This window comes from Phoca vitulina, unplaced genomic scaffold (genome assembly GCF_004348235.1).
Source record: "Phoca vitulina isolate PV1807 unplaced genomic scaffold, GSC_HSeal_1.0 scaffold15, whole genome shotgun sequence".
NCBI lineage: Eukaryota > Metazoa > Chordata > Mammalia > Carnivora > Phocidae > Phoca > Phoca vitulina.
Genome location: NW_022589718.1, coordinates 2,351,319 through 2,363,727, shown reverse-complemented (window position 1 = coordinate 2,363,727; position 12,409 = coordinate 2,351,319).

Below are 12,409 nucleotides of genomic sequence, written 5' to 3'. Positions count from 1 at the left end.
GAGGAGGAGGAGGAGTGCTGAATCACTTCCTTATTCCGCATAAAAAAGAAATTCTAAATGGATCATTAACCCTAAAAAAAAAGAAAGAAAGAAGGAAAGAAACTACAAATGTACAAAGAGAAAGTTAGATTTTTAAAAATAATCTTGTAGTAGGGAAGGCTTGTCTAAACAGAATATAAAGCCAGAAGCCACAAAACATCAGTAAATTGGCTATCATAAATGTTGAAAAGTTTTTCACAATAACAAAAAAATAACACTAAGGAGTGTCAGAAAATAAGTTGGGAAAAATTTTGTCAAAAGGCTAATTTTCTCAGTTTACAAGGAAGGTATATATATCAATAAGAATAAAGAAAATATGTACTTATGAGAAAAAAAATGTGACCAGGTGGTATGAAATACACATGGCCAATAAACCAATGAAAAATATTCAACATCAATTGTAACACAAGAAACCATAGTCAAATTGAGAAAATTTTAAAATTTTGCTAGTATTTAGAGTTAGTAAGATTTGGTCCAACAGATATTCCCATACCTCACTGTTGGGAGTATATGGGAAGCAGTATAATTTTCTAATCTTTTCAAGGAATAATTGGAAACATAAAATGTTTTTGAATGTATAAACTTGATCCAGCATTTCATTGCTAGAAATCTGCTCTCCAGACATATGTCCAAATGTAAGCCAAGATATATGTGCAAGAATATTCACAGCAGCACGCTTTTGTTAGCAAAAACTGGTAACACTCCAAATGTCCATTAGAGGTGACTGGTTATATAAATCATGTTACATACATACCATAGAATAATACTCAGCTGATAAATCAATTAGGTGAAAATGTATGAGCTGCTAGCAGCCTGATCTTGGTTTCCAAATATCATTCTCCACTAAAAGGAGCCAGGACTCCTGGGAGAAAAGGCTGATTTCAGGGCAGCTGCATAGAAAGTATAAGATGATCCTAAAACAGCTTTTCACGCCAGAATGTAAGGAAGTGCTCAAAGAATGATGGGGACCCATCAAAAGGACACTTAAATTTGAAGTGGCTTTCACTGGCCATCTGGAACAGTTTGAGCATCAGAACAAATAAAATAATGGCATTAGATTATAACTCATTGAATAATCTAAGAATCTAAGAGTTCAAGGGACGCCTGAGTGGCTCAGTTGGTTAAGGGCCTGCCTTAGGCTCAGGTCGTGACCCCAGGGTCCTGGGATCGAGTCCTACATCCGGCTCCCTGCTCAGAGGAGAGCCTGCTTCTCCCTCTGCCTGCTACTCCCCCTGCTTGTGTGCTTGTGCTCTCTCTCTCTCTCTAAAAAAGAAAAAAAGAAAAAAATCTAAGAGTTCACACTATTATAAACAAACACATAAATAAATAAATGTCAGAGAAAGGAAAGCTCTTTTTTATTGTAGAACGCCAGCTTAAAAAAACCAACTTCTTTGCAGTAGAATTCCGACTATAAGAATAATAGCAGGAGCCCTCTAGCTGCCATCTTGCGTCCCCGCGTGTGTGCACCTAATGTCAGCTGGTCCGCCCGAGACCCCCTGAGCGCCAACCCTATTCCCCCAGAGCGCCAACCCTATTCCCCCACGCGGTCCCATTGCGGATCCAACAAGATGAAAGAAACTATCATGAACCAGGAGAAACTCGCCAAACTGTAAGCACAAGTGCGCATTGGTGGGAAAGGAACTGCCCACCGAAAGAAGGTGGTTCATAGAACGGCTACAGCAGATGATAAAAAAACTGCAGTTCTCCTTAAAGAAGTTAGGGGTAAACAATATCTCTGGTATTGAAGAAGTGAATATGTTCACAGACCAAGGAACGGTGATGCACTCTAACAACCCCAAAGTTCAGGCGTCGCTGGCCGCAACACTTCCACCATTCCAGGCCATGCTGGGACAAAGCAGCTGACAGAAATGCTACCCGGGATCTTAAACCAACTCGGTGCAGACAGTCTGACTAGTTGAAGAAGACTGGCTGAAGCTCTGCCCACACAATCTGTGGATGGAAAAGCACCACCTGCTACCAGAGAGGGTGATGATGGTGAAGTTCCAGATCTTGTGGAGAATTCTGATGAAGCTTCCAAGAATGAAGCAGACTGAATTGAGTCAACGTCTGAAGAAGATACAACTTGAAGAAGTTACTGGGAGCTGCTATTTTATATTATGACTGCTTTTTAAAATTTCGTTCATGGATCTGACTCTCCAATATTTTTAAGCCCAAGCCCCTTGGACACTGCAGCTCTTTTCAGTTTTTGCTTATACACAATTCATTCTTTGCAGCTAATTAAGCTGAAGAAGCCTGGGAATAAAATTTGAAACAAGGTTAATAAAATTCTGTGCCTAGGCAAAAAAAAAAGAATAATAGGAAAGTCATCAATGGATGCTGAATTGAATGGATGAAAAAGTTTGATGAGGAACTGGACATTTACACAAATCGCTTTAATTACAAAGAGAAAATAGTAACTTTACAAGGGTAGAAATCTGGCAGACCTCCCCTTAACCAAGTGATCAAAGTCAAGGACACCAGTAGTGGGGGGGATACAATGACATCATGCGCCCCCTGAGGTGCTACCCTGAAACAGACACAACATCAAGTCAGACAAACCCGCGTTCCACAAAATAACTGGCATGCGCGCCTTAAAAAATGCTAACGTCAAGGAATACAAAGAAAGCCTGGGGAATTTTTCCAGATGAAAGGAGGTGATGGGATAGGAAAATCAAATGTCATTGCGCATTGGTGGGAAAGGAACTGGAACTGGAACAACTGACAGAATTTAACTACAGACTGTGAATCAGGTAATAGTATCAATGTTAAGTCTCCTGATTATAAGAATTGAACTGGGGGCACCTGGGTGGCTCAGTCAGTTAAGCGTCTGCCTTCAGCTCAGGTCATGATCCCAGGGTCCTGGGATCGAGCCCCGCATCGGGCTCCCTGCTCAGTGGGAAGCCTGCTTCTCCCTCTCCCACACCCCCTGTTTGTGTTCCCTCTCTCGCTGTGTCTCTCTCTGTCAAGTAAATAAAATTAAAAAAAAAAAAAAGAATTGAACTGTGGTTACATAAGAAAAGGTCCTATTCTTAGTAAATACACACTGGAAATTAGGGGGAGGGGTACAGTGTCTCCAACATACTTTAAAATGGCTCAGGAAAAATAATATGTAGATGGACAGATAGATTCAGAGAAAATGATTAAAAGGGGTGAAATGTGAATAATTAGTGAATCTGGGTCATGAGTTCTATTATTCTTGTAGGTTTTCTATAAGTTTGAAATTATATCAAAATCAATATATATGCTGGCATGGAAAGCACTCCAAGATGAATTCTGGGGTGACGAAGGGACGGTGCAGAGCCACGTGTTTATTTTGTTGCTTTTAAACAATGTCCCTTCTCCCCCCTGTGTAAAGGATGTACAAGGTATGTTTCACAACGTTGGCTCTTGGGGGACAGGCTAGGAATCAAGACCTGGAGAGAGGTTTTTACTTTTCTTTTTTTTTTTTAAGATTTTATTTATTTATTTGACAGAAAGAGACACAGCGAGAGAGGGAACACAAGCAGGGGGGGTGGGAGAGGGAGAAGCAGGCTTCCCGCAGAGCAGGGAGCCCGATGCGGGGCTCGATCCCAGGACCCTGGGATCATGACCCGAGCTGAAGGCAGACGCTTAACGACTGAGCCACCCAGGCGCCCCAGGTTTTTATGTTTCATTTTGCATCTTTCTTCTTGTCGAATTTTTCCTTCCCTCTGGTAAAAGATGTTCCATACATGTTAATTTCCTTCCTTCTTTTCCTTCTTCCAATAAAAACTGAAATGCTCCCACTCATAGAAAAGGGCCTGAACTTGAAGATGGAGGCCCATGGGAGAAAGGAGAAAGGAGTTGGATGCGACACACTCAGATAGAGCCCCCTGGCTCCTGAGCCAGGACGGGGGGTGGCCCAGGGACCAAGATCCAGTTTTCCTATTTGGCGATCTGGCGGCCCTGAGAGTAGCCCGTAGCCTCCTGCAGAAAGGAGAAGCTGGGACTGGCAGGTAGGTGGGACCGAGCCCTGACAAGGGGAAGTGCTGAAGGCAGCCTGGGCTCAGGATGGCTTTGGGTCTGACAGTTGAATTGCAACACAGCCCGGGCCTGTGATTAAAGCTCCCATCTCGGCTGGCGGGCTGCGTGGTCTTCCTCCCCACCAGACCGTGCACTGGCTTTTCCCTTTCCTCTTTGTTCCTCATTCTTGGCAGAGGCTCTGCAGACTCGGTGATTAGTTGTCCTTCCCGCCTCGGCTAGCTCAGCCCTGCATTCTTCTGGAGTCCTACCCTGTTGGGTCAGTGATTTGGTCATCTCTGGCCTCTGACTCTTCAACATGAGAAATCCAGCTCAACCCAGCAGTCTGACCACACCTTAGCAGTTCTCCAGAAATGGCTGCTAAGAATTTAAGTGAAAATGGGCCAAACTGCAAAACTATTGTGACTGCGTCAGCGGGTGCCCGGGGCTGGGGGTTAGGAGCTAGGGGAGGGGGTCGATGGCAGGGGCATGGGGGAATCTTTTGGGGTGATAGACATGTTCTATAGAGTGATGCTCATGATAGTTACTAGGTTATATACGCTTGTAAAATAACTCATTAAATTGTACACTTAAAATTGGTAAATTTTATTATTATGTAAGTTATACCTCTATAAACCTGATTTTTTAAAAGGACCAAAATGAAGTAGAGAAATTATCTGTGTATTTAAATTATCTGACATCCTCTGATAATAAAATGAATAGGGGTCTACAGTTCTTTTTTCTCCAAGGAATTATCCCTCTGGGTCATGCCATTTTTGCCCACTTTGCAGACCTGCCCACTGGACCAGTGTGAATTGACTCAGATTGGCGTCTCTACCTTCTAAGGGGAGGCATAATTCATAGCAAATCACTACAGGTCCCTTTTTCTTACAGAAAGTGGTGGCTGGGCAGGGACAGAGAAAGAGATTAGACACCGCATACATGGCCCGTTTAGCTCAGAACTTGCTCATGCCAAAGGGAAGCCTTCCAGGGGGTCACAGAGGGTCTGGAGTAGGTCATGTCAGCCCGAGAGGCTGCAGCTTGTGAGCTGGTGGGTGTGGCATCAGCAGGGACCCAGGACAGGCTTTGGGCTGCAGCCTAAGGCCCTGGGATTCAGAACAGAAGTGACGGCTGTGCTGGGTACGTCACAGGCCCTGGTTGCAAGCTCCTCCTCAGGACCGAGCTGAGGTTGGGGGTTGTGGCTGAGGAGAGCTGGCTGCTCTGCATGAAAAACCAGGAGGGATCCGTTCTCTGTTCAAGAGCAGGAGGTCTGAGAAGCTGGGGGAAGGGTTGGTGGGGGCTAAAATCCAGGTGGTAGAAATGGGAACTTCTAAAGAGAAGTTGTCTGATGTTTAATTTCAGATTGCTGTGGCACTGTGATGTGCATTCTCTCATCTCTCCAGACTTTTGGTGAACTCTGTGAAATACCAAGTCCTTCTGTGTATGATCATTTGGATGAATTCGAAGGAAAGGACTGACTTCCATGCCTGGGCAAAGAACAGCATCCACAAGCCCAGGGTGGCAACATGATCCTGAAACTGATTAAATTCTTCCAATACAGAAAGAATTATAGAGCACCTACTATGCAGTCATAAATGCATTGATTGATTGATTGATTGATTGATTATTACGTGGAGGCCTGTACTAGGTGATGTGGGGCACCAAAGAGGCAGGCAGGGGCTGACAGTATTGGAGGAGGCAGGCAATAAACAGTAAACTAATATCGTGTCAGAATTAGTGGGAACACCCTTTCTGCAGCTGTGCTAAGGTGCTCAGTCCTGAGGAAGGCTGAGTTGGAGTAAGGCCCTCACTTCATCTGGCAACTAGCACCATGCTTGACACCTGCTAGCCGAGCACTCACCTGCACTCTGGCCTTGCTCTGAGTTCACCTGCATCCATCCACTCAGCCCTTGACGGGAACCAGGATATGCGACCTGAAAATATGCCACTTTGGCTTTTGGATTATTTTGAGCTGAAGGCAATCATGACCCAGCAGACTCAAGAAAAACTTTTAGCTCCCCCCTTAACCCACTAAAAGAATTTAAATATGAAGCCTGGCTTAGAGAGAGAGAGGGAGAGAGAGCTATTAGCAGAGAAAACTTTTATCTGAATGACCTATCTGGATGGCAGGGTAAACCTCTTCTTACCAAACATGTGATCTTCTTATTGTCCGGTGACTCATCCTGGCCAATGTCAATATCTGGAAGCTGAGCTGCAGGGTAGGGCTGGTGCCTTGCCCCAGCAGGAGGTCCCACCACTTCCTCTGCTGCTGCCTCAGCACAAGAGAAGACACTGGAAGCAAAGAAAGAAGCAACCGAGGGGTCCAATGATGACAGAGGCTTTGTTCTTTATGATTAGATCTCTTTTGTAACATGTTCCATAAAAAGATGAACTCTCTAAAAAAAATCAGTGAGGTGTAGGAACAAAATACCCAGTGGTGGTAAAGAAGAGGACCTATTTAAAAAGGGGGATTAAGAATTTTGCGGGGGCGCCTGGCTGCCTCAGTCAGTAAAGCATACAACTCTTGATCTCAGGGTCATGAGTTGGAGCCCCTGTTGGGCATAGAGATTACTTAAAAATAAAATCTTTTTTTTTAAAGATTTTATTTATTTATTTGTCAGAGAGAGCACACAAGCAGGGGAGAGCAGCAGAGGCAGAGGGAGAAGCAGGCTCCCCGCTGAGCAAGGAGTCCGATGTGGGACTTGATCCCAGGACCCCGGGATCATGACCTGAGCTGCAGGCAGATGCCCAACCGACTGAGCCACCCAGGCATCCCTAAAAATAAAATCTTAAAAAAAAAAAAAGAACTTTGCAAAGGTAGGAGTTCAGAATCAGATGTTAAGTAAGATACATGCCATCCACCTCACCCACCATCACACACCACCACCTCTTACACCAAATTCCTGGAGAGATGTGAAATGGGAAAGGACCAGAGGCCTTTTACTGTAAGGGGCAGCGGAAGGTGTGAAACCCTTTCACTGTGAATCACAGAAGACAGGGATCTCAGCTGACTTCAGGATTATTGCATTTAAAAGATAACAGCATTAATAACTGCTATTCAGAGAGGGCTTAACAAGCACTAGACTCTGTCCTAGGCACCTCGTGTATATAATCTCACTTATATCTTTGAACTGTGAGAAATAGGTTTTATTAGCCCTCATTTGACAGATGAGAAAACTGAGGCTCAGTGAGGTTTAGTAAAGTGCCCTGAGTTCTCAAAGCCAAAAAACGCAGAGCCAAGATTAGAACCCATGTCTCTCAGACTCCAGTCACTATGTATAACCAAGTGCTAAAGAATACAGTATCTTTGCATTGGCCAATTCAGTCATTCATTCAGTAAATTTACATTGAGTTACATCTCTGTCATGTACCAGGAATTGGGAATGTAGCAGTGAACAAAATCTCTGCTTCCACGGAGTAAAAGCTCAGAACGAAAGTGAGAGAAGAAACACACCTGCCGGGTGGTATAAACACACAAGCCCAGACTGTATTCAGTTTTTCCCTGCCACCATTGCCAAAGGTTGGGCAGCTGTCCTTTAGTTATTTCTTTCTCTTTAATTTGATTTACTGGAATAAAAACATGTGTGTGCAAAAATGAAGGGAACATGCAAAGTGATTTCCTCCCCCAAGCTATCTTTCTCCAGAAAGAGTGACTCAAGTGCCCTAAATCCTCAGCTTTCAGTGTTTCATGCAAGATTTGAGGCACAGTGGCCTGGCAGTCTCTGCTTCTCTAAAGTTTCACTATTGGCCCAGATCTCATTCCCAGAGATGGAAGTGAGCCGCGTTTTCTTTCCTTCTTTTGCAGCTAGCTCTGTGCTTATCCCCAAGGGGTCCAGGCTGAAGTTCATGCTCGCCCTCCGTCTCCACCAGCCCTTCCGCATCTCCCACCAGCTCCCCTAGAAGAAAAACGGTTTCTTCATGTCTTCCAACTAACGAGTTTTCCAACTTTTCTGGCAGAAGAAGTTTTGTTTGTTGAAGGAGCAAGTTCTGACTTGCAGAGTCTTCTCTCTGCAGGGCTGGAGTAAAACAAAATTGGAAAGATAGAGTTGCTGAAATCACTGAGCCAGAGCTGGCTCTCTGGGGGCTGGGGAAATCCTTTCTATTCTGAGTGGTCTGTTTCATTGCCTTCCTATCTGTTAATCTGTCTCCTCTTACTATGTATGACTCAGTTCCCAGATTATTCAGAAAACAATTCTTTCCTCATTCAAAAGAGCTCAGTGCTGCTTTGCCTGGCTGCTAGTAGGTAAGAGAGCAGTTTTCTCAACTGATTACACAAAAAGACTGCGTAAGAAGATAGTTATCTTTGATTTATCCTCAGAAGATTTTATTTTAAAATGAACCCTTTAGAAAATTTATCCTTATCACTAGTACAGTTCTGCCTCTACAGCAGAACGAATTATCACACACATTTTATGGCTTGGTCCTTATTACTCATCAGTTGATGGCTTTCCGTGGATCTTATGTCCTCAACAAGATTCTAGGTACCGTTGATGAGAGTTACATTGCTTGTATCCCCTGGATTAGTGCTGCTCAGGACTGTGCCAAGCACTCAGGCTGCTCAGTGTTTCCTGATTACCCTATAGTCACTGCTCAAAAGCACACTAAGCCCCAAAGCAAGAAGAAAAAGGGATATGTTTTTTTGCTGCATCTGAAAAATTTTTTTTAAAATGGTCTGCTCATGTCTCTAGAGAAGGATAGAGACCAGATGTAGGCAGTGGACATGTCTTATCTTGAGGAAAAACAGGGCTTAAGATGATAAATATGGTGGGATATGACAAAATCTGGAGGCCCCTTCCTGGGCCATCATCAAATTTTAAAAGATCTAAATATATGTTACCTTATCAGAAAGATTTATGTTCCATTGAAAACCAAGTTATTTTGAGCTGAGCAATTGATAACTCTTAAATTATAATGGTGCAGAATAAATCTTTGGCAAAGCTGTGGCTGTCTTGCTAAGTTTCTCAGGGACAGCGATTTGCAGAAGTGACAGGATTAAAGAGAAATTTTTTATTTTTTATTTTTAAAAAAGATTTTATTTATTTACTTGACAGAGAGAGAGAGGGTGCGCATGAGCGAGCACAAGCAGGGGGGGTGGCAGAGGGAGAGAGAGAAGCAGACCCCCCGCTGAGCAGGGAGCCTATCTGGGGCTCAATCCCAGGGCTCCCAGATCATGACCTGAGCTGAAGGTAGACGCTTAACAGACTGAGGTGCCCCTAAAGAGAAATTTTTTATGATGTCATATAGCAAACAGACTTTACATAGGGCCCAGAACATCTAGGTGCTCAATAAATATGCTTTATTTTATTTGTTAAACAAACACTTACGTTGCACCTGGAATACATCAGGCACTATTCTAAGTGCTTTACAACTATTCAGTCATGCTCCTTTCTCTTCCTGCTTTGAAACTGAGCTTGCTAATTAGCATAATAAGGTAAATACTGGGGGCGGGGTGTTCCTGGGCACTGACGACCTGATGACCCACCTGTTTGGTTTGACATATTGATGTGGGGAACAAAGGCAGAAGGAAATGTAGATAGAATTAAATTTCCTTATAACCTGCAGCCCATTGAAGCAGGCGGAGTGTAACAATCCTCCAGGAAACTCCCAGCTGTCTTAATGTTGATGCTTTGCTAGAGGGAAAAACAGCCTTAGCTTGACAGGAGCAAGGCCTCCAGTATCCCCTGAGCCTTCTTTAGCTATTAAAGTCCTTTTTCTTTTTTAAGATTTTATTTATTTATTTGACAGAGAGAGACACAGCGAGAGAGGGAACACAAGCAGGGGGAGTGGGAGAGGGAGAGGCAGGCTTCCCGCCAAGCGGAGAGCCCCAAAGCGGCTTGATCCCAGGACCCTGGGATCATGACCTGAGTGGAAGGCAGATGCTTAACCGTCTGAGCCACCCAGGCACCCCGAAAGTCCTTTTGGAAAGTTCCCTTGGTCTTTACTTCCCCCAACTCCCAAGTATATAATTGGTTGCTCCTCACAATCCTGGGGCAGAAGCTCTTTCTGCCTATGGATCCTGTCCCCGTGTTTTAATAAAACCACCTTTTGCACCAAAGACGTCTCAAGAATTCTTTCTTGGCTGTCGGCTCCGAACCCCACCACTTCAAACCACAGTATATTGGCTCCCAACGTGGGGCTTCGAGTCTTCTCGTCTGGACTCTGAGCCTTGGTGAAAACTTAGTGCGTACTTCGTCTCCTCTCCCTTTATTTTCATTTCAGGGGGTTTTCAAGGAGTGTGGTCTTATTAGAACACTTTCATGTCAATTGCTCAGGCTGAAATCCTCTAGCCCGTGGCTACTCTATGGGGAGGAGAAAGTCTGCCTTTTGGCTGGATGTTAGTACCCTGGCCGGAATGGTAATAAGACCCAGAAACTTGTCCTCCCTTCATTTCTGTCCTTATACAAAATTGTCTGTCTTGGGCATAGGACAGCCACCTATGTCACCAGGACGGCTGCCAATCTTAAGACTCCTGTGTGAAGTTTCCTCCTCATTGGTCTAATGTGATCCTCCCAACATCCCTGGTCTAGCTGCTTCTGGCCGTGGGACCTCCACTGGGAACCCGCCGAAACCAGTACCGGAAGGAATTAAAACCCAACCAGGGACTGTTTCCTAGAGAAGTTGGCTGCAAAGACTACATGTGTTGGAGTGTTGCTTAGACCATGATGGATTTCTATCTTTGCCGTTTTCTGTCAATGTCCCCTATTGACTACTTAAGTTACAAAATTGGTAGAATAAAAGTTTCACACTTAATGCTGATAACTCTAAAGACATGTGTATCTTAATTAAACCAACAAATTTAAATTAGTTTAAATACCGAATTATGTTCCACCTGTGTCCACTTAAAAGTCAATCAATTTGTTCCCCATTTTCAATTTTTACCTGGGGTGCCAGTGGGGAAATCTGAAGTGGGCGGTGTATGCAGGCTCTCACTCTCTCTCTCACTGTTCCTCCTAATAGATCCAGGTTACTCTAGCAGTATGTGGGGGCTTCTCCCTCATTCATTTCCTGGGTTAATGGCTATAACTGGAGCCAAGAGTCTCTGATTAGTCTACCTCGGCATGGGGACTTTATGGAATATTCCCAAGCAGCTGCCCAAACTCCTTTTGTTTCTGGTAAGTTCCCTGTCTTTCCTGGCCTGACATGGACTGCCTATTTCCACTTTGGTGGAAAAAAAACCATGGCGTCTGCTCATCTGTCCGAGCTGACAAGTTTTAGAACCGGGAACCCTTTTTCTCTGCCTTCTGGAGCACTTCACCTCTTCTGCCTTCCCCTCCTCCTCCTTCCGTCTCTGCACCATCTCGGGGGCAGCCTGCATACACCGCCCACTTCAGATTTCCCCACTGGCACCCCAGGTAAAAATTGAAAATGGGGAACAAATTGTTTGACTTTTAAGTGGACGCAGGTGGAACATAATTCGGTTATTTAAACTAATTTAAATTTGTTGGTTTAATTAAGATACACATGTCTTTAGAGTTATCAGCATTAAGTGTGAAACTTTTATTCTGCCAGGGTTTGCTGAAAGTCAAATAAGTTCATGTTAGCTCTGTTGCAATTTGTCAGCAAAAAGAGGACTTAAGGGGCGCCTGGGTGGCTCAGTCGTTAAGCGGCTGCCTTCGGCTCAGGTCATGATCCCAGGGCCCTGGGACCGAGCCCCGCATCGGGCTCCCTGCTCTGCGGGAAGCCTGCTTCTCCCTCTCCCACTCCCACTGCTTGTGTTCCCTCTCTCGTGTCTCTCTGTCAAATAAATAAATAAAATCTTAAAAAAAAAATAAAAAGAAAATAAAAAAAGAGGACTTAAAATGATGGTTAATTTTTTGTCTCAAAGTTTTCATGGGTAATTGTTAAGATAGCTTTCAAAGTCTTTGGTAAACTAAAAATTTAAAGTTTTACTTGGATAATAAATGGGATTGAATTCATTGGACATCTAGGCCTTTTCCAAATGAGATAAAATACTAAGTTTGATTATTGAACTTAGGTTTGTGCTTCTGGCTTCTTATTGCTGAGGATACTTGGGTCTATTGGTAAATATGCTTTGTGCTTTATTAAAAGATTGTACTATGAAAAAAACCTGTTTTTAAAATTGTGAAATGTATTTATAAAATTGTTATTGAAAAAATTCTGTCATAACAGTTCACAATTGGTTACTGTTTAGTTTTCACTGGAGACTAAGGTTTCCAAGAGTGCAAAATTCTGCTAAATGTAGTTAAGACTGATGGAAATAAGGGAAGCAACTCTGAACGAAAAGTTGTAAAAGATTTATATAGGGAAATCTTTGGAAAGGAATTTTTTCAAAAAGATTATTTATTTCAGAGAGGGACAGAAAGAGCAGGCATGAGTGGGGGGAGGGGGAGTGGGAGAAGCAGACTCCCCACTGAGCAGGGAGCCCAATGTG